Raw genomic sequence first — 25,167 nt, 5'->3', positions numbered from 1 at the left:
GAGATGGAATCTTGCTCTGTCACAGGCTGGAGTGCAATGGCATGATCTCGGTTCACTGCAACCTCCACCTCCCAGGTTCAAGCGATTCTCTTGCCTCAATCTCCCGAGTACCTGGGACTACAGACATGAGCTACCACACCTGGCTAATTTTTGCATTTTTAGTAGAGACAGGTTTCACCTTGTTGGCCAGGCTGGTCTTGAACTCCTAACCTCAGGTGATCTGCCTCCCAAAGTGCTGGGATTACAGGCATGAGCCACCGTGCATGGCCTATACTTAAAAAAAAAAAACAAAAACAAAAACAAAAACACAAAGCTGTTATTAAAAAGATCACTTGTTAACATACATACACCAATAACCAATAACATGTATATGGTTATTTTTTATTTTGTTTTTACACAAAAATAGAATTTTACAATACCCATTACTCCATAAGTTGAAAAAGAGTATACCATAGTCGTTAAGAGTGGCAACTTCGGAGCCAGCCCATCAGAGTTTAAGTCCTAGTTCTATCCCTAAGCATTTGTGTGACCTTGGACAAGTCATTTGACCTATATCTGCTTCAGTTTTCTCAATTGTATATTGATATTGTGAGAACTTAATGAAGCAATATATGCAAAATATTTGGAATAGTGCCTGGCATATAACACGAAGTATGTACTTTTAAGCCGCTTTTATTAATTTTATTTTTCTAGCTGCCAAAGGATAATGAACATTTTCCGAGGTGAATAGACATAAAGTAACATTTGTCAAAGTGGAATAATGTTTCAATTTATTTAATACTCCACAAATTTATTCAATGTCCTCTTGTTAAGTATTCAGATATTTTTCCAGATTTTAGCTACTAAATACTGTATCACTGGATACATCCTTAAATATTCATATCCTTACTTTTCTAGAATATCTTCCCTGAAGTTGGATGACTGAATGAAAATGCACACACATAATTAATTTTGAAAATATTTGCCAATTAAGTCCCAAAACTGTTACAGTAATTCACACGACTATCCACAGTGTTCAAAATGTGTTTTCCCACACACAAGGGCACACACAAGTGCCAGTGCTCAATGAAAACAATATTTTAAAATTGTTTACTGATCTGATAGCTGCAAAATGATATCTTGAGCTTTTATTTCTCTAACCACTAGTGAAATTGAACTTCCCTTGATATGATATTGACTATTTGCCTTTTCTCTTTTATAGGTTTCTTATTTATACACTTTGCTCATTTTTTATTATCTATTTCTTATCATTTTGTAATGTTCTTGAATAGTATGTTTATTAACCCATTGTATGCCATATGGAGTGCTACCCTTTTCCTGTATTTTAAGGCGTCATTGCCTGTGAGTACTAGTGGATAGCCACCCTGTAGATGATGGCTCTGAATCAAGATTTTTCCTGACCTCTGAGGATTTGTGGCTATTGAAGTATGCACATTCAATGCAAATGCATTAGGAGATGTGCATGTTTCCTATTATAAAATCAATGCTTCTGTGAATCTCCCTGAAATGAGACAGTGTCACATTAATCTTTATACTTTACCTAAAGAAAAAGAAGCCTTTTCCTGAAAAGTGATTTTTGGCTTATTGTGATTTATTATCTTACTGTAAGTCCCATTTCTCCTGGTTAACCTTACAACCTAAAGTGATGTATTCATCTCTGGTATCTTGTAGGAATACGTACGAGACTCAGTAAGAAGTTAACACAGGCTGGGCGCGGTGGCTCAAGCCTGTAATCCCAGCACTTTGGGAGGCCGAGACGGGCGGATCACCAGGTCAGGAGATCGAGACCATCCTGGCTAACACGGTGAAACCCCGTCTCTACTAAAAAATACAAAAAACTAGCCGGGCGAGGTGGCGGGCGCCTGTAGTCCCAGCTACTCAGGAGGCTGAGGCAGGAGAATGGCATAAACCTGGGAGGCGGAGCTTGCAGTGAGCAGAGATCCGGCCACTGCACTCCAGCCTGGGCGACAGAGCGAGACTTGATCTCAAAAAAGAAAAAGAAGTTAACACAGTTTCTGAGAGGCCCAAGGGCTCTAGGATCCCTGTGACTTTTAATTAGCTCAGGGAAGGCCTGGTACCTCCTATCTCGAATGTTCACTAGATCAAGGATTATGCTGTCTTATGTCTATGCCTTTTGTCTTCCCAATGAAATTACGAACTCGGTTGTCATTTTTCATTTTGCTTTTCAGGAGCCCTAGTGTTTTCTTGGACACAGAACAAGCCTATTTGGCATCTCTCCCTATGAGTAATGATCTATTTGTGGACTGGTTTCTCTGGCACATTTCTGCTGACATAGTTCTCAAGACACAGAAAAAGAAGAAATGAAGTTAGGCCAAATGGCACCCGAGTGTGGCAAATGGGATAAAGGAGCAGGTGATTCACTCAGTCAGTCGTCAACACATTTTTTTCTAGTTCCTCCTACCTACTAGGCTGGGGTCCACCTACTAGTATGGCACAATTTGAGGAAAACCACAAGATGCACCTAAGCTAAATCACTTCCTTCAACATTAAAGATTCAGTTTCTAAAGTTCTTAGCGATACCATAGCTGTCATCGGTAGCCTAAGCAAAGGAACCATGAGAGTAATCAAAAGGGTAGAAAACAAAATTGAAGGGCTGCTCAAAGACAGGAGGGTGTTCAAAACAGACTACTACAGCACGAGCATTATAAATTTATACTTTTAAAAAGCACAGGTTCTGAGCATCAAATAGTGAGGAAATCACATGGTTCAGACCTGGGGGTGGATTCATGCTGGCTACAATGAAGCTGAAAATGAAGAGAGAGAGAAATTGAAGTGATATCATTGTAAGGTTACAATGGAGACTTCTTGGGCTAACGAAGGGAAGGAATGGTGTGTTCCTGACACAAAGCACAGAATATGCACCACAACAAGGCAGAGTAGGTATAGAAGACAAATATCCACAAATGGGCTAAAAGACAATTTGCTTGACACAGTGCTCAGATACACCCTTAACATCTTGTATGCAAGTTCATTTCTCAATGGACAGATGAAGTCATTAGGTGGATTATTACTCCATAACTAATTCTGATCAACAGTGATATGGAAGTATGGAAGACATCACCAAAACTTGAGAGTTCCTGACTACCAAGGAGGAATAGTGCAAGAAATTCCTAGAAGGAGCAAAAATCTCTTAATCTAGAAATGGTTAAAAGGACTAAATATATGTATATGAGAGGAGGGGAATCTCAGAGTAAAAATAAGACTCAAAAAATTATAAATCATTCTGCTGGGGAAGAAAGATGTATTATCTAGGGTGGTATTAAGTCCTCACAGGAGAGTGAACCCTATTATGAATTGCACATGCAAGGGATCTAGGCTGTGTGTTCATTGTGAGAATCTAATGCCTGATGATCTGAGGTGGAACAGTTTCATCCCAAAACCAACCCTCTTCTCCCCCGACCCCCAATCTAGTGAGATCAATGTGACCAAAGTAGGGGGTTTTCAGTAAGTTCCATTTTAAAGGCCATATACTAATAGTGATACTTAACAAAGATAAATGCATTAAAATAAAATAATTAAAAGGATTTGTGAAATTTGTAACAACAAGAATAAGCCAAGGCAATAAGAGTTGAAAAACACTGAGATAAAACGACATTGTACTGGGTTTCGTAAGAATAAAAGAGGTAAAGAAAAATTGGAGCAGATGATGGAGAAGGGAAAATGCAACTTAGCAATTTCCCTATTCCTCTGGGCAGGGGTGGAGAGGAAATATGAACTGTAAAATGGTCTGGGGAAGGGGAGGGCGTCATGCATTTAGGAATAGCAAGGGCTGTCTAAAAGGGGCAGAAGAGTAGACAAAGACAAAAGCAAGGGAAAAGTAGCTCTGGGGAAAAAAAAAAAAAAAAAAGGACAGAAAACTGGGAAAAAGTCCAAGGAGAAACTATCCTTGGTGAAGTCCACACACAGCAATAGATAAAGTGAAGTTTGTGTTTAGCAGGGCCTCAATGCACTTAGAGAGAAACATAGATGCATTAGAATGTATATGTTGAATTTTGTGGAGTAAACCAGTGTTGGTTAGTTAATATAAACTTCTGTAATTTTGGAAGAAGCTATGATTTTTTGTTGGTTTTTAGCATGTCCATATCTGGAGGATGTTGCTGATATTTCTGTAATCTAAGATCAAGGAAAGGAGAAAACAACTGATATTTATTGAGAATGAACAATGTCCCAGAGATTTACAGACAGCTCAGATGCTCCTTACAACAATCATATGTGGTAGGTATTATGAACCCATTTCTCAAGGGAGAAATTGAAGGTTAGAGAGGTTAAATATCTTTCCCATGTTAAAGCCAGTAAATCAGAACTGAAAATCATCTGGTGGATTCCAGAGCCTAAGCTCTTCCTATTATCCTATACTATGTCTACAAGGCAGTGCAAGGACATTAAAAACACTTCAAACATCAGGTGGTGTCATCACTTATGGCTTGTACAGCTTTGGGGCCAGCCTCTTATCTGAACCTGTTTTGTTAAAATATGCTTCTTTACAGCAATCATTTCAGATCTCTAATCCAGTGCATTGTTGGCTCATTCTCTCCCTACCTATTGCCAATTAGGCATCTAGCTTCCAACTCTCAGAAGTTCAGAATCATTCAATTTATTCATTGCTGTTTTGGTTCACTTACTCATTCACTTCCATTCACTTATTACACTTCCATTCACTCACCCATTCCACAAATATTTAATACGTACTTGAATATGTTTAATAAATAAAAGAACAGGAATGTGCCTAGTTTCAACTATTGTCTAACTGCCAAGACCTCCATCAACCTGTTCAGATTCTATCTAGACTATTCATCCAGTTCAAATTTCCTAGTGATTCGGGTCAAAATGATTTTAGCTGCTCCCAGCTCTACAGAGGTCGAGGGCATTGACATCCTTCTTTTGGTACTGAGTTTGGTGCTTTCGAACCACACAGCTTATCTGGCAAGACCTTGGTGCTTCTACTCTAGGTAGTTTTGAAATAGCTGATTCCTTTTGGATCAGCTCAGACCCCTGCTCCCTTGACCCTTTCCATTTTCATCTTTTGTAAGTAGCCCCCCTCTACACTCATCTACAGTTTAAAATCAAGGCTGAGAATCTTCTTAACTAATCTGGGTAATCACAGACAGTCCTCATATTAAGAAGGGAACATAGTAAGCATAACACTTAATACCCTTAAATAAGTAATTTTGGGAAAATTAGGTAAAGAGATTCCCTGTATGAATGCCAAACATGTACTCTGTTTACCATAAAACACTTCCTAGACACATCAAAGAGAAACACATCTGATCCTAGGGTGATTTATATCCTCAGCCAGCACATACATTTCCATCTGATTCATACTACATGCTTTGGTTTTCAATCAAAAAATGAACAGTAAAAATTTGAGTTTCACATTGCTGGAAGAGTTGTTTCATCTCCCTTCATTTTCTATAAAATGATGCTGCTAAATAAGTAACAATGTATCAATAATGAATACTTGTGCAGAATTTTAAAATTTACCCTCTAATACTTTATCTCAAAACAATTCTCTTTGAGTTACCCCTGTCTTCATTTTACTAATGAAGCAATTAAATCTCAGGGAGGTTAAGAAAATTCTCAGCTGCACAGTGAATAAGCCAGAAGTCAGGCTCGCACTCAGAACCTTTGACAGAAATCTCACACTCTTTACAGCACACTCCACCACTTCCAAATGACTTCTATGTTCTCTTTCAGCGGGGCATGTATGAACTGCAAAGTTGTCTAGGGGAGAGTGTGGGGATCATGCAGTAGGAGTCAGCAGCAAAGGCTGCCCAAAATATGCAAGAGAGCAGACAAATACAAATGCAAAGGGAGAACTGTCTATTCATTTTCTTAGCCTACGTTTTGACGGCATTGCTTTTTTTTTCTCTTGCTAATTTGTTTGTGTTCCTTGTAGATTCTGGATATGCGTCCTTTGATGGACGTATAGATTGTGAAGACTTTCTCCCACTCTGTGGGTTGTCTGTTTACTCTGCTGACTATTCCTTTTGCCATGCAAAAGCTCTTTAGTTTAATTAAGTCTCACCTATTTATCTTTGTTTTTGCTGCATTTGCTTTTGGGTTCTTCATCATGAAATCTTTGCCTAAGCCAATGTCTAGAAGATGGCCAAAAGCATGAAAAAGTGCCCAACATCACTAATGATTAGGGAGATGCAAATTAAAACCGCAATGTGATACCACCTTACTCCCTCAAGAATGGCCATTATAAAAAAAATTAGATGTTGGGGTGGATGCGGTGAAAAGGGAACACTTCTACACTGCTGGTGGGAACGTAAACTAGTACAACCACTATGGAGAACAGTGGGGGAGATTCCTTAAAGAACTAAAAGTAGAACTACCATTTGATCCAGCAATCTCACAACTGGGTATCTACCCAGAAGAAAATAAGTCATTATACAAAAAAGATACTTGCACAAACATGTTTATAGCAGCAAAACTCACAATTGCAAAAATGTAGAACCAGCCCAAATACCCATCAGTCAATGAGTGGATAAAAAAACTGTGACTGATATATTGATGTATGTATGTATGTATATGTATATATATGTGTATATGTATATATACACATACATATATATTTTTATACACACATACATATGATGGAATACTACTTAGCCATATAAAAGGAATGAAATGACAGCATTGGCAGCAACCTAGATGGGACTGGAAACCATTATAGTAAGTGAAGTTACTCAGGAATGGAAAACAAAACATCATATGTTCTCACTCATAAGTGGGAGCTAAACTATGAGGAAGGAAAGGCATAAGAATGATACAATGGACTTTGGGGACTCAGAGGGAAAGGGCGGGATGTGGGTGAGGGATAAAAGGCTACAAATTGGGTTCTGTGTATACTGCTCTGGTGATGGGCACACCAAAATCATCACTAAATAACTTATTCATGTAACCAAATACCACCTGTTCCCCCAAAACCTATGGAAAAAAATGCAAAGGGAAAGCAGCTCTGGGAAAAAGGGGCAGAAGATTAGGGAAAAGTCAGAGGAGAAATTATCCTGGGTGAAGTCCATATGAAGTGACTGATAAGGCAAAGTATGTGTTTTCATCTCCTATAATAATCAAACAATTATTTTTCATTCCCATTTTAAAGATATTTAAATCATTCTCATTTACAGAATATTACCCTGGGAATTATACTTTCATTAAACTTTCTTTTAGTCAAAAGTATAATCACTTAAGTTATTGCAATTCCTTAAACTCAAATTGAGAAATAATCCAGAATATTTTTTGAAGAAAAAGAAAAGTTCTCAAGTCTCTTGCTGTGGTTCTAGATGTTCAGTAGCAGTTCTCTTTGAAAGCTGAATCTATCTTGGCAGGTAACCCATCATTATTTTCGGGATGGTGTCCGGTGTAGCTTGAGGGGGAATCTAGCAGATAATCTCTTGGCTATAGATCTGGTAGGCCAGGCAAATTCCTAGACAGAAAGAAGTGTCCCTGGGGCGATTAGTAAATGCTTTCTGAATGAACAAGAGGAAAAATAAACCCTTGTCTCAGCAACTGTCCCCTTGGATCCACAACAAAGAATCTTGAATTCAAGAAAACACCTAAAGGAACAAAAACTTGCAGGTAAGGGGAGAGTTTGGGAGAGAGGGGAAAGATTTCATGCTTGCATGAAGGCTTACCCTTTGATGAAAGAAGCTATGTGGAGTTCTCTCCTCCAAATGCTCTCTTGAAAAAGCTACAAATTACCTGATAAATTTTGACTTATTCTCTAGTGACTTTAACCTTCTCGTAATGGCAGGCAATCCATTCACCCAGTGCTGAATGATTAAATTTCTCTTCTCTCAGTTCTTCTTCTATAAATTATATTTTCTCTAGAGGTGTTTAGCTTTCTACCGCCTGCCTCCAGACTTACTTTCCCTGATGACGCTCATAAAAGCTAACATCTTTTAAGAGTCTAGGCCATCATATTCTCTTTTAACATGGTTAAACTTTCCAAGAATTTCACATTTCCTTTCCATTGGTTTAGTACATTCTTTCATGTAGTTGGCATTTAAATGAGTGAAAACTTCTGTTCAAAGCAAGAGAACCATAAAACATTCAATAATTGCTCTCCAAGGAAATCCACAGAGACGGAGACTCAGATTTATGTTTTTCAGGCAACACTGCCACACCTTACACAGCTTCCCCAGGAGGGACTCCAGGCACGACTTCAAGTAGTTCAAAGCTTCTTTATGGCCCCAAAGTCCTCCACAGAGCCGCCTCTGGCTGCTATCCCCTAGACCACACAGACCACAACAAACCACATAAGAACACCTGTCAGCATTTCACCCAGAACCAAACCTCGTAGCCAGAGGTACACTCACATTTAAAGATCCCAAGATAGCTAGATTTCCCATAGAAATCTGTGTTTCCGCAACAACAGTTCCTATATAGAAATAAGAAGGTATATGTCCTAAATAGTTTTAGTTTGCCAAAGGTATTTTCTCACCTTGATTCCTTAATCTGTGTCCCAGTTGCTTATTTTGTTGTAGCACTATACAAATGAGTCTTTATATTAATATAAAATGGAGTTTTTTTCTATGGGTACCACTTAATTTCATCTTCTTCCATATGAATTGCACCCCTTTACCTGGCCACCTTCCATCAGGTAGCTAGAGGGAGGCAGAATTCAGCTCCATCAGGAAGAATGCTTTAATGTTGCAAGGTCCCACAGTGAAATAGACTCATGGCATAAATAAGCTCTCTGGCATATGCCCCAACTACCAGAGATCCACGTACCCGAAATCCAGGTTGAGACACCTCTGCCTCATTAAGAGCTGTCCTATGGGACCAAGCCCCTACATTGGGTACAATTTTCCCCATTTGTACTATGCATTCACAGATCTCCCCCATTCTGGGCCTCTGGAGCTAATGTCACATTTTTAGATGTTCTCTTGCTGTCCTGCGTTCCAGACCCAGTGATTGCTACTGGTTTCTTAAATCCATTCTCAAGACGATAATTCTTTTTTCTTTTGTTCATTTATTAAAAACATTTTAATTAAATTTATAGAGTGTGGCAGGTAATCTTCTAGGTCTTGGAAGTATAACAATGGACAAAATATACAGAGTCCCTCATCTTATGATGCTTACATAGTAGGAGGAGGCTGGTCACAAATAAACAAGTAAACAGACATATGAATAATAAGGCATTTCTCAGTACTAATGCAGAAATGCAAATCAGAGGAGAGTTAAAGATTAATGGGCTGGGTGTTTTAGACAGTTATGAGGGAGGGCCTGTCTGATGACACTTGAGCAGATGTGGTGGTGGGAAAGGGAGACATTCAAGTTTTTGCAGAACAGGCATTCCAGACTGAGCTAACAGCAAATGCAAAGACCCTGAGATGAAAGTATGTTTGGGATCTTTGATGAACAACTCTCAGGATCCTGGTCAACCATAGCTCAGACCCAATCAGCTTCTATCTTGGGCATATCCATTATAGTCACCAAGAAGGGGAAGGAATGGAGCCATGATGCCAAAAAGGAGAGGCTGGACAGTTTCTTGTTACATAGTATGAAGAAAGAGATTCCAGTACTGAGCAGGTGGCTGGGATTCTTAACATTAACACCTCAGTTCCATGATTCTGTACAAGCATATACATGTGTCTATATCCAGGTAACCTACCAGTATAACTAAGTCAAATGAGACTTGAAAAACATATTTAACTAATAGTGATAATAGTAGTGTTATCTTTATGTTTGAGAAAGGTAGACATTATCACCAATTCCCAAGTATTTGCATGAAAATAAAATCATGCAGACGAAGAGGGTTGAAGTTTAATTTTTACAGCAAGGTTTTGATGTATTGATCAAATCCTTTCATTTTCCCACCTCTTGCTATGTTTCTGAATTCTACGGTTCATGGATCAGCAAAGACTAGAGGTGATATTCTGAAAAAGACTTGACAAAGTTTTCAAATTATTAGCATATTGAGTCATATTTTCAACTTCTGGTTTCAGTCTCAATTTTTTTTTTTAAGGAGGTGATATAGTTTGGCTGTGTCCCCACCCAAATCCCTTCTTGACTTGTAACTCACACAATTCCCATGTGTCATGGGAGGAGCCCAGTGGGAGGTGACTAAATTAAGGGGTGGATTTTTTCCTGTGCTCTTCTCACGATAGTTAATGAGTCTTACGAGATCTGACAGTTTTTAAAAAACAGGAGTTTCCCTGTACAAGCTCTCGTTTCCTGCCACCATCCACGTAAGATGTGACTTGCTCCTCCTTGCCTTCTGCCATGATTATGAGGCTTCCCCAGCCATGTGGAACTGTGAGTTCTCCATTAAACCTCTTTCCTTTGTAAATTGCCCAGTCTCAGGTATGTCTTTATCAGCAGCGTGAAAATGGACTAATACAGAAGGTAAGAGTGTTATTCAGTATTTTAAAGCTTGACATCTAAGTGATTCTAAGGGCTATGTGAAGTGATATAGCCCTTATAGGTGTACGTCATGGGTATATCAAAAATAATGAATGATAATGGCAGCTACAGTTTCATTGGTCATGTTGCAGACTCTGTGTTAAGGCAAGTAATTTATTTATCTCATAAAAACATCACTGTGGGAGGGGTACTTTTATTATCTCCATATCACAGATAAAAGATCTGAGACTTAATAAGAGTAAGGAATTGGTATTGACATCACAAAGCTAGTGGATTGGATGATGAATGGTGTTTCAGTATTTTCAGTCAGGGCCCTTGCCATATACACTGTTCCTGCATTTTTACACCAGTGTAGGAAAGTTAGGATGTACCCTTTGTGGAAAGAGCAGGGCTGGGACGAGGGTCAGATGAGAGCTCAGACTAGAACCTAGCTCCATCTGACGCTCCAGTCCAATCTCTTAACCATCACATGATCCTGCTTTCAGAGCAGGGAAGGATAATGAGAGTATTTAAGAATCAGGGTTCTATTTATGGTACCATCAAGGAGAAAAATCATTGGTTAGTATAAAAAAGACTTCATGACTTCATTAAAATTAGCAGGTAAAATTCACTTATTTTGGAATTCATTCCTTAAGGTTCAAGATGGCAAGAAGCTAAACTGAAAAATAAATCTCTACCAGTATGTTTACAGATGAACACTCTCCCTAGGTAACATGGGTACCACCTGATCTCAATATTACAGCTGATTGTTGTCTAACTTCAAAGTGTTATTCTAATGTGAGAATATCAGGCCATGGAGGAGGAGAAGATGGAGTGCAGTGAGGGGTTATACGGGCAGGGATGGATGGGAGGATGGGGACGCAATCTCTGCAGTCGTTTGTAGGTAACAGCAGTTACATAAGGCATGAATTTCAATGCGCCAGAAATTCATTGCTCAAGCTAGTATTTGTGGAGTTCCCTTGTTCCCTCTTCTTGGTGTGGGGGTTGTTTTGCAGTCAAGTGTAATGAAATCAGCACTGGTTTAACAGGCTGGAAACTGCCTGTTATCCCAACCTCTTCAATCACCAGTTGTGGAACCCTGGACAAATCACTTAACCTTGATGGACCTCAACTTTCTTATCTAGAAAAATTAGACAATTTAAAAATTAGACTATCCCTTCAAACAATTCTGTGAATCAAGGAGAATTTACAGCTTTTGCCATTTATTAAGTCCTCTCATTATTTTTTTCTCTTGCGAGAATGTGAATGTTTCCAAAGTACATCGTATAGTAGGTAGCTCTTCAAATGAGCTCAGAAAAAATATTTGTTCAATGACTGAATATACATGAGGACTGATGGCCAAAGGACCCTAAGATATATCAACTGAGCTCTATATTAAGATGGAAAGCAGTGTTCATCCTTTTCATATAATAGCAATATTTACCAAATATTTATTAATGAAAAGAAATTGCTTCTATTTGAAATTATAGCTAAAAGTAAATTGTAAAATGATACATAAAGTTAATCCTACCTTTATAAAAATAATAAATGTAAATGTTAATGGACTAAAAAAGTTGAAGAAATATACACCAAACAACTGATAGTGGTTTTCTGGGAAAGAGGTTAGGGCAGAAATATGAGTGATATTTACTTTCTACACTAAGCACCTCATTATATCTACATTTGTATTTTATCATATATGTGTAAAATTTATTTTACACATGTAATTGACTTAATTCATTTTTAATTGCTAAAATACATTAATTGTTTCAAACTAGCCTGGCCAGGAACTGTCTGTGTCACATATTACATGTCAATCCATGCAAAAAAACTAGACCCAAAAGATTATCTCAAACCTAGAGATATTCCCTTGCTTTTACACTGCAGGAAAAAAAAAAAAAAAAAAAAAAAAAAAAACAACAACAAAAACCATACAGAGAGATAATGTTTTTTCCAGTTAATACAAGTGTGAATGAAAAGGTCTTTTTATTTTTTAGTTCCTGTGACCCCCAGGAGGGAAGGCTGTGGGCTGATTGTTAGAGCATTTGAGTGTGTGGGTTGCCTGGAAGCAATAGCTAGCAAAGGCTGAGAGATGGGAAAATGATAAAGCATGCTTGGCTTACAGAGCTGCTGAGCTGAACAGCAGTACTCTCACCCAGATATTATTCTTGTTAATTGTATCTGATTCCACTTGATTATGTATTTCATTGAATCTAAATGTTGGTGGCGGAGGTCATGGCTCCATGCCACTCATCAGAAACCTCAATAAAAAGGGCACCCCAGAACCCCTTGACAGAGAGCCATGCAAACACATTACCCTTCATTGTGACAGATTTGCTCCAGTAAATATGATCACCTTTTCTTCAGCCTGTGTCTGTAAGCATTTCTAGAATACTTGATGCTATAATACCCAAAGAAAAAGCCCTTTCTAACATAATGGAGGCAATATAAAATATAGACTTTCATGTCATGTAAAAATTTATAACATTCACACAAACAGGGGATTTATTTGCTATGTGTATGCAGTTCTTCTCTCTGTTGTTATTGATGAATAGAAAAAGATAATATACCATATAATGAGGAAATAACAGTAGGATATGGAGTTGACTGCTGACATCCCATCCAGTTAACATGGACAAGCTGCCGAAGCTCTTATCTAAGACTTCATGGCATCATGGGTGGCAAGAAGGTTGTGGGGTGATCTGAAACTCTACACCTTTGAGAATCAGAAGGATTAAATAGGATAAGCATAGATTTTGACTCAGACCAGGTTTTCAGTCCAGCGGTAGCTTTGAGAGCTTAGGTAAGCTCTTAATTCAGCTTTCTGAGACTTAGTTTGTCCAGCTGTCAAATGGGGATACTGATACTTATTTTCCAGTGTGTTGTAGACATTAATAATCCATAGTAGTAGCTTGTATGGTACATAGGAGGCCCTGTCAAAACGTCTTTCATCTATCTCTTTTTATCCTTTCCATTCACGCTTTTTTTTTTCTTTTTTTCTTTTTTTTTTTTTGGCAGAAATAGCCAAGCTCTGTCATTCTACCTTCTGACCTCAAATCTTTGTTCAAAACAGGCCAGCAGTGCTGTAAGCCAAGACCAGCCAAGTTTATAAGTGGAATAATTTTTGTCTCTTTTCTATCTTGGGTCTTGGGTCTTCAAAAATCTTAAAAATACGGAAGTATAGTAATAACTACATGTAAATGTATAAATTAAGTACTAGTCTAGATGATCTTTACATCTTCCTCTAGCCCTAAGACAAAGAGATAAATAGATAGATGATAGGTAGATAGGGCCTTTATTCAGTTTTTATTTTTATCCTTTTGGCCTTGCTTTTTCAATGTGAATATAACGTTTATATGACCAGAAGATTAGCCAGGTCATGAAATGCTTATTAGCAGTTCATACCGCCATGATGAATGGTGGTTCCCTCCACATTTTCATTCAGGGCCCTTGCCATACACAGTGTTCCTGCATCTTCATGCCAGTGTAGGAAAGCTAGGATGCATCCTTTGTGGGAAGAGCAGGGCTGAGACTAGGGTCAGATGAGTGAGGCACCTGCATTGGGCACAAAATTTAAGGCATTCCAAAAAACTCAGTAATCAAAATAATATTTTAATGCAACATTTTAAAAAATCATAATGCAACATTCCATGATGAACACAACATAAAAATTTTAAATAAAGTCAGGAACCAATCCCACATTTGCTTCTCTCACCCCACCCTCACTCCATCCCAGGGCAGAATCTGAGTCTGAAATCAGAATATGGGAATTCCAGTCTCCGTTCTGATATCACTTAACTACAGTAAGCAAAAGCCTCAGGCAAGTTGCTGCAGTACCTTAGTTCTCAGTTTCCTTGTGTCATTTCACTTGAAAGTCTGATTAGGTAAATTCTAATGAACCTTTGAACTTGAGACAATTCTATGATTTTCTATAATATGAAGTTGCTTTACCTGAAGTGTCATCAATGACTCAAAAGGACAAATTCGTTCAGTAATTCATTCACCTATTCAATCAAAAACGTTTACTGAACACTTACTATATGCCAAGCACTATGTTAGGCACAAAAAATACAAAGTTGGAGACTATTGAAACACATAGAAAGAGAAGTCAACGTTGGTGTTAAGAGGTCAGCACAACTTCCCTAGAAAACGACTCTGACCTAAAAACCCAAAGGAGTTAGGGGAAGGCAAGGATGGAATTCCAGAAAGAGGGAACGGCATGGACAAAGGCCTGAAGGTAAAAAGAAAAATCTCACTGGGGTAACTGTAAGTTTAGTTTGGCTGAAACATTAATAGGATGGATGGCGGGAAAAGTCTTTGATTACAGCACAGTAATAGAAGTATTTGCCATAGTGTAAGGCAAAGACACAGAGTTATGAGTCAAACCTGGGTTGCAGTTCCTGCCCTGCTGCCAAATTAGCTAGACGACAGAGTTTCCACATCCACTGAGATTCTATTTTAGAACACATGACAAATTTTTCCATGAGGGGAGGCATTTAATTTCCTATGGAATGTTGTAAATCTCACATTTGAGATACTTACAGTTTATGTCCCTCAGTGCCAAAGAGGTGCTGTAATTAATACAAGTAGTCATTTCCCTAAAACAATCAGCTAAACAGCTAAGTCCCTGTTGTCTGATGCCTATGAGCCTGAAGGTGCAAAGACCAGCCTAAATGCAAGCAAACTTTCGTCTCCCCCAGGCAGGTGTGAGAAGTGGGCAACTAGGCAAGTGTTATTGGCAGGTACTCCCAGCACATGTCTACTCTACCTAGGTTTATGACAGCCGAGCTGGTCTGCTCCTGCCATATTTGTGTCTGCTGATTTAATTTCTGCACTTAGGAAGACAGGATTCGAGCCAACTATTTATAACCAACCCCCCGCCCCCAAATTTTTTAATGAATGCAAAAGCACACCATCTCTTGAGTCCTGAGCATAAAGTCAAAGCTTTATGGTTTTTTTTTGTTTTTTTTTTGTTTTTTTTTTTTTTTTTTTGAGACGGAGTCTCGCTCTGTCACCCGGGCTGCAGTGGCCGGATCTCAGCTCACTGCAAGCTCCACCTCCCAGGTTTACGCCATTCTCCTGCCTCAGCCTCCCGAGTAGCGGGGACTACAGGCGCCCACCACCTCGCCCGGCTATTTTTTTGTATTTTTTAGTAGAGACGGGGTTTCACCGTGTTAGCCAGGATGGACTCGATCTCCTGACCTCGTGATCCGCCCGTCTCGGCCTCCCAAAGTGCTGGGATTACAGGCTTGAGCCACCACGCCCGGCCCCAAAGCTTTATGTTTTTAACCTCACTGCTATCACCCATAACACTCTCCATTTATTAGGTACTTACTCTGTCCAACCTTTACAACTAACTCAGCTAATCCTCACAATCCTCTGCAATGGGTTCTACTATTGCTCCATCTTAAAAGCAGGAGTAATTGAAAGCACAGAGAAGTAAACCGTGTGCCCAAAGTCGCACAGTTTATAAGTGGCAGAGCCAGAATTAAGAATTCAATTAATTTCGAATTCTGAATTAAATCAGAATTAATTCACGTTAACAGCCTGTCTAACTCTAGAGCCTGTGCTTTCAACTGCTGTGCTACATAAACAAGTCAGGGTCATCAGACTGTATACCCAAGTGGTACCACTGAGGTATGGCACTCAGAGGCTCCTTAAGTTTCCAGGACACCCAAGGATCTGAATTCCCTGAGTTTCAGAGGCCTCACTTCAGTCATTTAGTTGTGGGGAAGAAGAGCATCTTCTGTATCTGTCCTCAAATCTATCTTTGCATGCTCTTGGGGAAAGGCATCCTTTCTCCTCTCTCTCTCCTCTCCTGTTCTCATTTCACAAACCCTTTGTTCTTCTTAGACACTAACTCGTTCCAACTGCTCCCCCTTGATAAAAACTGCACTTGAGACTCACTGTACCTTCTCACTATACCTAGAGCCCCATAACTCTTTCCCCTGCTAGACTTCATAAATGACTGATAGTTATGCATTGCACGGGGGTTTTTTCCCTCCCATTCCCCACCGAAGTCTCTGAAATGGCTTCTGAACACACTGCTGTACTAAGATTGCTTTCCTAATGGTCACCAGAAAACTCCTTTTCATTCTCCTTTTTCAGTTCCCTACTTTCAACCTTTTCAAACTCCCCTCACTTAAAATCATCCTGGTAATTTATACATTTGGTTAAAGGAAATTGCTTGTACAACCATGAAAATGGGCTTTGAGACCTGACTCTGATACTTTGTAACTTGGTAGCTATGGACAAGCTACTGGGACCTCTCTGTTTCAGCTGCCTCAGCTGTGAAGAGGGAATAGGAGTCATAGGTGTTGTTGAGATTAAATAGGATTCCACATGGAGGCACTTAAACAAGTCCTGGCACAGTTGGGACTGCTTCTGTGAAGTCTGAGCACTCCTCATGATTCCCTGAGGCTTCTGCTTTCATGCCAGTTCTTTTCCTTCTTGTCTGAGTATTCACTTCCTATGCTCTTTCCTGGGGCTTATTTCTTTCCTTAATCCCTACATTTTGCTAAATGCTGAAATTTAGTCTTTGGCTCTATGGTCTCCTCCTCTTCCCATCTTCTTCAGTAATAAAAATAATAGTTGACATTTACTGTGAAATCACTAGATGCTGGGATCTGTACTAATGCTTTCCAAGGTGTTCTGGTGTCACACCAAAATCAATTTCTGCAAAACAGCATTAAGCCTTTTACTTTCCTGAGCTAACCTCCTTCCCCATCCATCTGTCACCATCAATCCAGTTACCAATAGTCAAACCCAAAGTGCTATCTTTGATTTGCCTTCTGTTGCACCCCCTGTAGTCAATTTGAAAACAAACTCTGACTATATTTTTTTCCCCATTCTGGCATCTCTTATTGGCATTTTCAGACTGAAATTCAACATGTTTGGGCTTGGTTCAGTAAGGGACCTAGCTCCTGGGTCTGCAGTGTTGATGGCTGGAACACATGATCTGGCCCTCATTCTAGGATGCCAAGATGCAATGAGCTCTTTAAGTGAGATCCTTATGAATTCTCTGATGCAGATTATTTTTAAAGTTTTCACAAAGTATATTAAATCAGGAAATTCTGACAAGAAAGGTGGAAATTCTGACAAGAAAGGGGGAAAAGGGAATTATACACACTGCCATCCTACTATGTATCAGGAACTGTGCTAAATGCTGTTGCTTCCAAGATGCAGTGATGATCTCTTTTTTTTTTTTTTTTTTTTTTTGAGACGGAGTCTTGCTCTGTCGCCCAGGCTGGAGTGCAGTGGCCGGATCTAAGCTCACTGCAAGCTCCGCCTCCCAGGTTTAGGCCATTCTCCTGCCTCAGCCTCCCGAGTAGCGGGGACTACAGGCGCCCGCCACCTCGCCTGGCTAGTTTTTTGTGTTTTTAGTAGAGACAGGGTTTCACCGTGTTAGCCAGGATGGTCTCGATCTCCTGACCTCGTGATCCGCCCGTCTCGGCCTCCCAAAGTGCTGGGATTACAGGCTTGAGCCACCGCGCCCGGCGATGATCTCTTTTTTTAAACATAAAGAAATATAATATCATGATGCTATTTCCTAGGGGCACTTCAGGGTACAGTTCTTCTTCATAGGGGCAGCTGAGAAAATGTGTTTTTTGTTTTGATTTGTGGCCTCCCTGGCACATTTTAACACTGACCTCCAAGTCAGTTGATCACCTTGGAGAAATGGAAGTCATGATTTATCTTCTACTATTCTAAAGCAGGAATCATCACCTCATGGCTGGATTTCTCATTCATTTATTTAATGACTCATTCAACAAATATTTATTAGGTCTCTACTCCATACCAGGCCTGTGCTAAATGCTGGTGATGCCACTGTGAATGCCTCACTCTCACAATACAAAATAGGCAACTACACAAGTGAATGCTGTGGAAGAAGAGGGTGATACAGGAGCACACAGAAGAAGGAATACCCTTCTTATATTAGCAGGTTTTACTTTCTTCACTTGTCTTTCAGATACATCTCCTCTTGTCCACCCCTACTGCCACCACCCTCGTCATTTAACACCTATATTTCCACAATAAGTTCCCTGCCTCCAGTCTTACCACCTCCAAGTCATCCTCCACACTGTGGTCACAGTCGTCATTCTCTAATGCAAATCTGATCATATTTCAAACTTTCTCAACTTTCAAACAAACACCCCTAGCCTTCCCCATAAAACTGAAGTTCTTATACTTGGATAGTTCCATTCACACTCAATCTCTCCTTATGTCTCTTGCTTGATGTAGTGCCACTGCACAAAACTAAGAACCCACATCTCTCGCTACAGCCACACAGAACTACTTCCAGGCCTTACAGAGATATTTCTGCCTGGAAAGCCCTTCTTTTCTCCTTGTCCTTGTTCAAGATTCAGCTAATGTCAAGCTCTCTGAGAAACCTTCTTGATCTTCTTACCCAACTTCCCAAGAAGATCAAGTTGGATGCCCTCCCTTTGTGCTTCCATGGGATTCTGGGCATATCTCTGAAAAACTCACTCTATAGCACTAGTTGTTAATTAGTGTCACCCAAGTGCTGTTCACTCTCAATGGCTCTAACCACATGAGATGGCTTATTGTCACCCCAATTTACCAGGCACTCTCAAGTATTTCCTCTGCCTGGAATGTCCTTTCTATCCTTTCCTCCCTGGTAAAAGACTATTCATTTTTCTCAAAGATCACCTGCTTAAAATCCTCCAGGGAAAGGAAAAAAATCACTTTCATGCCTGTCCAATTGACACATGGTTTAACCTACAATTATAGCAGTTAATCAGATTGTATCATAGTTAAATACCTGTTTCCTTGATGATTGGGACCATTTTTTACTTTCTCACCCTTTTTTCCCAGCCTCCAGCATGTAACAGGTACTTATACATGTTTTCTGAATGTTGAGAAAATTCAGGAGTTGGGGATGAAGTGTACAGCATACACATTAAGAGCTCATAGTACAATACAGAACTATCCCGCTTCCTATTTCATGTGTGTTCATCTTGTATTTACAACTAGAACATGAACGCTTTGAGGGACAGAACAATGTTACATATTTTATATGACTCCCCGTGCTAAATACAGGATACGTGGTGAATAAATGCTTGTAAATAGAATCTAGAATAATCAAAATAAACTGATCTTGCAGATGAAGGAAGAGGAAATATATAGTAACAAAGCGAATAAAGAGCTCTAGTGAAAGCAAAAAGTATTCTTGATCTTTTCTTGCCAAAGTTTTCAAAAAAAATGATGAGCATGTTCACCATGGGATAAAAAGGACATATGCTGACAATTATAGTTAAAGACCCTCTATGCCAATTTCACTTGAAAATATTCCTGGAAAGGTCTTTCATTCCCTAGTTATTTGAAAATAAAACACTTAAATTTCTATCTTACTGAATACCTTTAAAATCATAAAAGTGAAACTACTTTAATAAGAAGCATCCCTTTCCCAATTCCTCCCACCCTTCTTTATTTTTTTTCCTTTCTTAAAAAAGATTTTCACCTTTGGCTATGCTTACTTATGAGTCAAAATCACTTTCATAAGTGATTTCTCAATTAATCTCACAAATATCATGCTTTCTCCCACTTCAAAGAAGTCACAAAATGTTAAAGATAAAAAGGTCCCCATCTCAAGCAGCAGACAGACTCCCCAACCTGTAGTCTCAAAGTGAAGAGAAGCCCCACCCCCACCGGTGAGGAGCAGCAGTCACACGTACTGGGTCTGAGCTTCCGGAGTTTACTTCTGTCAGCATCAGCTTGGCTTCCAGATTCCCCATACACTTTTCCTAAGAATCCAGGGCTCCCGACGTGCACAAGAGTCAAAAATCTACCTGTCTGCCTGCCCATCCCGCCTTCCAGGTACAACCAACACGTCAAGATGGAGACACTTTCACACGAGGCACTTTCTAGACCTAAACAACTAATTTGTAAGTATGCTAAACGTTATCCCAGGAATAGTGAAGTCTTTTACGCTACAGATGTGACATTCCAGACCCCTCAAAACTAGAGTCCCACCAGATGAATAGGAGCTGCCAAGCATACAAGTGGAAGGGGCATAGAAATTCAGTGGATGCTGCAGTGTACCTCCCCTCCAGTCAACCTCTTCTTGCCTTCATTAACCTCTAGTCACACCTCTCCTAAGTGACCATTATTTGTCCCTCTTCTCTCTCCCTTTGTCCCAGTCCTGGACTCCTCACAGGCTGACCCAGTCTCCGCTGTTTCAAAAGGCCATTCGATTTGATGCTTTTCCCGGGTGCAGTGGGTGCACTGCTCTCTGAGATCCCGCCCCAGTAGGGCTGGCATTTTAGGAAATCCTTTTCTCAGGACCTTTCCATTGGTCCGAAGAGATATTCAGAACCGTGCCTGTCCACCAACTAGATAGCACACAGCAGAGAATCTCTCCCAGGAAAGAGGTTGAAAGGAAAAAACGACATCCCCACAAAGAAAAATAATAACCCAGAATCCTCCACATATTCCACATGTGTGTGTCATAAAACCCTTGGGAAATGGGTTGGGAGAGGATAAAGCCCCGTCTTCCCACTGCCGCCGCCGCCACAGCAGTCCCTGTCCAGCTCCCAGCGCTGCCGCGGTGGTGTGCGTGAAGACAGCACCTTCCCCCGGGAGGAGAGATCCTGGCGCCCTGCGTTTCTAGGAGGTGATTATGGCAAGCCTTTCAGTAACTCATCATTTATCCCCGCACTGACCTGAGCCTCATCCCGGCGCCTTTGGCACTGGAGGTCGATGAGAAAGCCGAAGGCTGCCCCTCCAATTTTCCAGGTGACACCCCCCCTGCCCCCACCCTCACACACACACCCCACTATGCTCCTAGGACGCAGCGGGGTGGAAGGGAAGGATGACAGGTGCCCATGCCTGAGGGAAAATCAACGGCAACCCTTACAGCTTGGGGTGAGATATCCCAACCCCCGCCCGGGTGGGAGGACTTGACATCAGCTACCTGCAGGGCGCCCCCGCCTGCACACCCACCCAATGCGTGCAGGCTTGCGTTGCAGCCCGGAATGCAGTCAGGAGGGTGGAACGGGACGGAGGGAGCCTCCACGCCCCCTTTGTCTCCACGTTTCCCAGATGACATAGAAGGAAAGTTTACGAGCAGGGAGGTGGTAGCTTTCTGCTGGGTCAATCTGACACCTCGCAGGAGGCGACCCTCCCTGGGTTCGTCCTCTCCTCTGCACAGCCCCGGCGCCACCTTCATCTGCACCTCGACACCCACAAGCAAGGCATGGGACACCTGCGCCGCCGGGTCCAGCCGCCGGGTCCAGACTGCCCCGCGCTGCCCCACTGCCCCGGCGCAGCGACTTCCCCAGCGGCCTGGCTGCGGGCGCCGCACTCACCTCCCGCAGCGGAACGTCCTCCAGTGCGCCCTACTGGGCCGTCCGGCTCTCGGGAGCGAGGTGCATTCAGGCGGCGGCCCGAGACACGCTCTCCCGGCGCTGCTGCATTCTGCCTGCGTGGAAGAGCCAGCCGGCGAGCGCGCGGCGCGGGCGTGTACGAGTGTGTATTTGTGCGAGTGTGTGCGCGAGTGTGTGTATGTGTGTGTCAGTGTGTGTGCGCGCGCCCGTGGGACGGAGGTGCGCGGGATCACAGATCCCGCTGGGCGCCCATCCCGCGCTCTGCCTCCTCCGCTGCCTCCTCCTGGCGCTGCCGCCTGCACAGGGTCCAGGTTTCCGGATCTCCTGTTTGTTTAATGAAAGGAAAGAGCAAAAGGCTGGCGCGGAGGGGGCGGAGGAGGGGAAAGGAGGGGAGGGTGCCGGGTTGCGCATGCTCAAGAGAGACTCAGTTCTGGCTCCAGAGCCCAGGCAGAGCAGAGAGAGTGAGCTCGGGGTAGAGGCGAGCCAGCCAGATTGCGTCCAGCCGTAGTCGCTCCACGGGGTTCCCAGAAGGCAGCGGGGAAACCCCGCCGCAAAGGTGCGCCCTGCTCGGGGACTCTGCGGCGCATGCAGCGCTGGAAGCCAGTGGTGGGATCCCCACCCATCCTTGGAGACCGCTTCTGCCTTGAGTCCTGGGTAACGTGGGGTTGTCCTCTCCCGGTGTGGTTTTAGTGCTGGTGCGGGCGTTCCTGTGGGCCATTCTCTTGCGTCTACTCTGCGGGCAACCGAGATGCGTCTCCGCAGAGATCCAGGAGGAACCACAGGCTGCAGGTCGCCCCCAACTAAAATGAGTTTCCTGATGTGTGCTTCTTTCTTCCCCTCCCAACTTCCACTCCTTTAAGAGCAAGAAAAAGCAACGTCCAGTCGGGTCCCACAACAGCTTCAATGGGGTGAGGGCGAGGAGGGGGATAGCGATAACTCTTCCAAACAACAAAGGAGGAGTGGAAGGAAGGTGAGTCTCTGAGGACTCCATACTCAGCCTCCTTTGGTGACAGGGTTAAATGGAAGAGATATTTGCCCTATTCAAGAAGGCAAAAAAAAAAAAAAAAAGAACAATGGGCTCATTGTCCCCTTGCCTAGAATGCCAATGCAATTGTAGGTCTTTGTGAGGTCTCTTGGCTACTTGGTAAAGTGGAAGAACTGTCAACTCGAAAAGAGTCCGGTAAGAGAACCTGAGCATGCGATGGCACAGTAACCTGAGGCCAGGGGAGATGGCAGGTGAGAGTCTTTGCAAGTGGAGTGGAAACTTCTTGGATGAGATTGTTCTACGACCAAAACAGAATGGTTAGGATCCATTCAAGAGCTTCTATTTTCAATATCTTCCCTGTTTAATCGCTGTCTCCCCACACACCACGCCCCATTTTCTGTCCTACAGAAGAAAAGACATCCTAAGCAGGAAACTCCCTGTAAAGAGATTTCCACCTCCTTTTTATTCATTTTCTGTCCCTCCAGAAAAGGATCACCTTTGGTCCCCTCTGCTTTGGAGGAATAGAGGACACCCTGCCTTGTGCAAATCTTTTCCAAGCTTTCATTAAAGATCACCTCTAAGCATTTCCACTATACTGTAGAAGCGAGCAGATGCCTTCTTGCTGAACTCTGACCCACTTCCCATTCATCTTTCCAATAATAATGCCAAGTGACACTCGAACAGCAGGACAATTAGATCAAATCCTAGAGCACACCCGGAGGGGAAAAAACAGCATGTCTAAATACCACCAACAAAAACAAAGTTCAGGAGAACAGACTTAGAGGAAGGAAAGAAAAAGGGGAGTTCTTAAAAAGAGAAAGTGCCCTGGGTGTAGCGGCAGGTTTCTTTTCTCAGTAGATTCTTGAAAGGAGCAGAATTGCAGCATCTCTTTGCTTAAAGGACAAGTGAGAGTGAGTCTCCAGCCACCAGGTAGGGGAGATCAGGTTCTCCTGAAGAGCAGCAAAGCCTCTATAGTGAATCATGTAGGGTATTTGGAGCTCCTCCTTCCATGCCTGTTTATATCAGGACTTCCCTTTGGTGCTGGGCTTCTTGGAAGGTATCCAAGATAGATCTGCCTTGTTGTCACATTCCCCTCAGAACAGTAAACAGTGTTTACTAGAATTGCAAGGTGTTAGTATTGGTGGGACCAATTGCTTCCTGGAGGCAAGATAGCCATTCTCTTTGCCCTGGTGCGTAAGCACAAGGTGAGTGATACCTTTGAATTCATGAACTAAGAGGGGCTGGGGTTTACAGTTCACTCAGTAGGAGACACTTCCTCCTACAGTGATAAGTATACAGGGTTGCCTGGCCAAGAAGCCCACTCTATCTGAGCCTGGCCTTGCGTGAGAGGGGCCATCTCTAAGCAGAGGGACCTGTTCACCATCTCAAAGCAGAAAGTAGCACCCAACAAGGTCAAGGGTGAAGGAGAATATTTAAATGCAGAATTGCAAATAAAGTGAAATCTCTTTATGGTGTGTCTGCTAGGAGATGGTGAATGAGCAGTTCTGGAAGAGATTTTTACTGTTTGGGGACAGTAGGGAAAACACAGGGACATTAAGTGAGATGATGTACATAAAGCACTTAACATAGTGCCTGCTGCATAACAAGCTCTCCAAAACTTGTAGCTCTTATTTTGGTTATTAATATTTTCATTATTGTGATAGTTTATTTTTTAAAAAAAGGCTAAGATCTTTTTTCCTTAGCTTAAACAAGCAAAACAGATAAAAGCCAAAAGCCTTCCAGGTTTTCCTTCTGGCTTCCTCCATCGCCCCCTCACTCATCACCCTGATCACTGATGTATTCAAATCCATGTAATGAAAAGCATGCTCTAAAGACGTGTGGCAGTGTGAATGGGGAATAGCTCCAACTCTCACCCTTCCACCCTCAAATCTAGACGTAAGTGTGAGATAGCTTTGTCTTTCAGTAATATGCCTCAAGCACTTTTTGCCACTCACGGCTCACAGTGATTAAGGACTCCTGCCTGGCAGGGTCTCTTGCTGTAACACCCAACCTACATTGGAACACCAAGCTTTCTATTTTCACTGTTTTTTTTTTTTTTTTTTTTTTTTTTTGCCTGCTTTCTAATTTTAGCTATCATATGTGTTACTCCTCCAAGGTAAACGAATGCTCAAAGTCAATTAATATGCACACATCTGCAGATGGTTTTGAGACAAATTAATGGTAAGAATTTCAGTGGTTGCCAGTATTTTTAGTGCTCCTTTATCACAGATTTCAGACTTAGTACTCATCTGCTCTACTTAAAGAATAATCCCTAAACTTTGTACTTCCTTCTACCAACCAAGCAACATACCTAATGTCCTTACTTCCTATATCAGCAAAATAACCCAGCATTGTTGCCTGGATGTATATGAAATTACATATTTTTAAAGAAAACTAGCTATTAAATTTTCAATAGAACTAGCTATTCAAAACATAATATCCAAAAAATTCTATAATTAATAA

At 41.6% G+C, this 25,167-nt stretch overlaps 1 protein-coding gene across 1 annotated transcript in view; it reads right to left on the bottom strand.

Annotated features, from left to right (window-relative positions):
• The window catches only part of PLPPR1 (phospholipid phosphatase related 1), a 286,729-nt gene extending 264,652 nt beyond the window's left edge, over positions 1-22,077 (bottom strand). Inside the window, exon 1 of the mRNA XM_007968568.3 lies at positions 21,702-22,077. The gene's annotated coding sequence lies outside the window, so the exon portion shown is untranslated. The remainder of the gene's footprint in view (positions 1-21,701) is intronic.
• Positions 22,078-25,167: the final 3,090 nt, after the last annotated feature.

The sequence above is a fragment of the Chlorocebus sabaeus genome, chromosome 12 (genome assembly GCF_047675955.1).
Source record: "Chlorocebus sabaeus isolate Y175 chromosome 12, mChlSab1.0.hap1, whole genome shotgun sequence".
NCBI lineage: Eukaryota > Metazoa > Chordata > Mammalia > Primates > Cercopithecidae > Chlorocebus > Chlorocebus sabaeus.
The sequence above is the reverse complement of the archived record's forward strand: the minus strand, read 5'-3'. Positions and strand labels throughout refer to the sequence as shown.